General features: G+C 38.0%; 1 non-coding gene across 1 annotated transcript; it reads left to right on the top strand.

The window, feature by feature from the left end:
• Positions 1 to 2,811: 2,811 nt before the first annotated feature.
• LOC111762087 (U6 spliceosomal RNA) lies at positions 2,812 to 2,913 on the top strand. Its single transcript, XR_002795296.1, has one exon. It is a non-coding gene; the product is annotated as a U6 spliceosomal RNA (small nuclear RNA).
• The last annotated feature ends 306 nt before the right edge of the window (positions 2,914 to 3,219 follow it).

Below are 3,219 nucleotides of genomic sequence, written 5' to 3'. Positions count from 1 at the left end.
GGCTTGGAGTAGGTCTATTCAGATGTATTCTGATTGGGGTACACTGCACTTCTTAGACATGTAAGTTCATTTCTTTCATGACAGTTGAAAAATGTTCAGCCATTATTTCCTCAAATATGCTTTCTGCCCCTTTTCCCATCTCTTCTCTTTCTGGAACTCCCATGACACATATGTTATTGTGCTTTGAATTATCATTCAACTCCCCATGCTCCTGATCAACTTCTTCCATTTTCTCTTTTCTCCTCTTTCTTCAGTTTCAGCTGTTCTGTCTTCTGCATTACTTATTCTTTCTTCTATCCTTTCAAGGCTGATGTTGTATGCCTCTAATGCATGTGTGTGTATGTGTGTTTTCAGGATTTACCAGGGATTGAACCCAGGACATCATATTTATGAAGAATGTGCTCAACCACTAAGGTACACCTAGTCCACTCTAATGTGATTTTTTTGTCTCATCTATTGTGTCATCCATTCCCATAAGATCTGTTATTTTTCTATTCAGGTTTTCAAATTCTTCCTTGTGCTCACTGAGTGACTTCTTAATGTCCTTTATGTCTTTAACCATACTGTCTTTCAATTCATTGATTTGAATTAAGAGATCTATATGAACCTCTTTGATTAGTTGTCTCAAAATCTCTGTCTCATCTGGGGCTTTGATATATTCCATTACTTGAGCCATTTCTTCCATTTTCTTAGTATGGCTTGTAATTTTTTGGTGATGTCTATGCATCTGATTATGATGGAAAGTTTACTCTGATTCTCAATTTCTTTCTCTTGTGTAGGGATTTAGTGACAGAAGCCTGTGCATTACTGCCATTCTTTGATTCATGGTTCAACTTGTTCTAGGTCTTTAGGATTGTCCCTGGTATTTGTTCAAATCTGGGTTATGAACCCAGTGATGAGTTGCAGACCTGCTTACAAGAGCCTTGGGTAGGAAGGTGGTAAAAGCCAGAAAAGACCTCTTATTTTCTTTTAATTTCCTCACATGCACTTCCCTTATCCACCATCAGGTGGCACTCTTTGGCAGCCCTCAGCTCAAACCCTGGTCAAAGTGGTGTTTGATGCAACACCAACTGCAACCATGTGACAGAGGATCCTGCCTTGGGGCTAGTCAGAACCTTGCAAATCAAACTTTCTCAGAGGTTGTTCTCCCAACTTTGCCAGCAGCATCCTCCATTTTCTTGGGTAAGAAATAACTCCACTCCTCCCTGTATCCTCAACAACCAGTTCACATCAATAGGGAAAGTGATTGAGAGGGTCAGATCTCTTTAGTCCCATGCCAGCTGCCAAAGCAAAAAATGACACAGTTACACCCAGCCTGGAAGGGCTTGTGGGACACAACAGAGCAAGTTTGTTGGCCAAAAGCTGAAAGAGACTTAGGCTACATCTCTCTCTCCCCCATTTCCTGGGGAGGTGGATGCCTGTAGCCCCCTCAGTCTGTAGCCATCAGCCAAAGACTGGAGAATTCAAAGGTGTCTGCTCCAAGGGTGGGGGAAGAGCACTGATAGCTGCACCTGCAGCTTTTACTCATAATCTTCCCATCAAGATTCTTTTCCTGTGCCTGTCTCTCTTCTGGGTGGTGTCCAGCCTTCCCCTGATGTCCTAAACCCTATAATAGTTTTTTTTCCCACATCATTTCTGCCTGTCCTTCAGCTATTTTTCTGGGAGAGAAGTGAGTCCTGTGATTCTCTTATCCACCATCTTCTATAAAGTTCCTTTTTATCATTATCAACTTACAGATTTTTACTTAATAATGGCTCCTTGGAATAGGTCTTTACATTGAAATCTCCCAGTTTAGAAAATGCTTTTACAGACTTCCCCCAACTTTATAATGATTTATAACCATATAGACTAGTTACATTAACTTAAGACTAATTTCACCTTTAAATAAGCTAAATGAATTAAAGTAAGCAACAAGCAAAATTTACTTCCGCTAACCATTCTACAACTTTCCATATCCATTCAAGTCTTGTCCTATATATGTCCACCCATATTTTATGAAAACTAGCCAAAGATCTTAGGACAAAACATACTCCCTGTGGCAGTTTGATATTATTTATGAATTACAAAAAGAGAGATTATGTTTATAAAATGGTCTCTTCCTCTGGGTGTGGTCCCCTCTGATTGTATTAGAGTCAGCTGAGATGTCTTTGATTAAATTATGTTAAGATGAGGGCTTTGATTTGACCATGTCAGTAGGATGTAACTCTTGTAAAGACCCCATTCCCTTGATGGGCTGATATAAACAGGCACTCACTCAGGAAGACAGAAGATACACAGAGGAAGGGAGCGAGAGCTCCAAAGACATGGCAGAGGAGAGAACTTTGATCATGTTGCCCCAGGAAGAGAGATGAGCCATTCACCTGATATATAGTTTGTAGTACTGACAAAGCCCAGAAAGAAACAAGCGCTATGCCGTCTGTAGCTGAGAGAGACAGGAAGGTTGAACCCTTACAGAGATCAGCAGCCATCTTGCTTCAACACATGGCAACAGACTTTGGGGAAAAAGTATTTCTTATGGTACCTTGAGTTGGACTTTTTAGGGCCTTGTAACTGTGTGCTTTTACTGCAAATAAATACCCTTTATAAAAGCCAACAGATTTCTGGTACTTTGCATCAACACCACTTTAGCTAGCTAATACACTCCCCTAAACAAGCTTTCACAAACCTTCTACTTCTTTTCATATCCATTTATATCTTATCTTATATCCCTCATTCTGTTCTGTGAAAAACTAGTCATTTCACTTTAGGCAAAACAATTATTTTAAGACATCTGTAAAAAAAATAATTTCATCAATTAAAACTTACAATTTTGTGCCTGGTTAACAGCATATATACTAAAATTGAAACAATACAGAGATTAGCACGGCCCTGCACAAAGAAGACATGCAAATTTGTGAAGCATTCCATATTTTTTTTTAGAAACTTACAATTTTGTCATCTTAAAAATTTTACACATTGTTAGCTCACTAGTATCTAAATAAACTTAGGGAGATTACACCCAAGTAGAATAAAATTAAAATAATGATAGTTTACATAAGAAATGTTTTTCTTTTATTCCATAGGTTAAAACCTGTTTTCATAATACCTTTAAATTATAAATTACCTCAAAACATACTGTCAGACTCTAGAGAATATATTATAATTATTTTATTTGTTTTAATTATAATTTAGAAAAACCTTAATAGCTTTCAAGGACTTTCTTACTTGCTGAAATATGGC

The sequence above is a fragment of the Dasypus novemcinctus genome, chromosome 24 (genome assembly GCF_030445035.2).
Source record: "Dasypus novemcinctus isolate mDasNov1 chromosome 24, mDasNov1.1.hap2, whole genome shotgun sequence".
Lineage (NCBI taxonomy): Eukaryota > Metazoa > Chordata > Mammalia > Cingulata > Dasypodidae > Dasypus > Dasypus novemcinctus.
The sequence above is the reverse complement of the archived record's forward strand: the minus strand, read 5'-3'. Positions and strand labels throughout refer to the sequence as shown.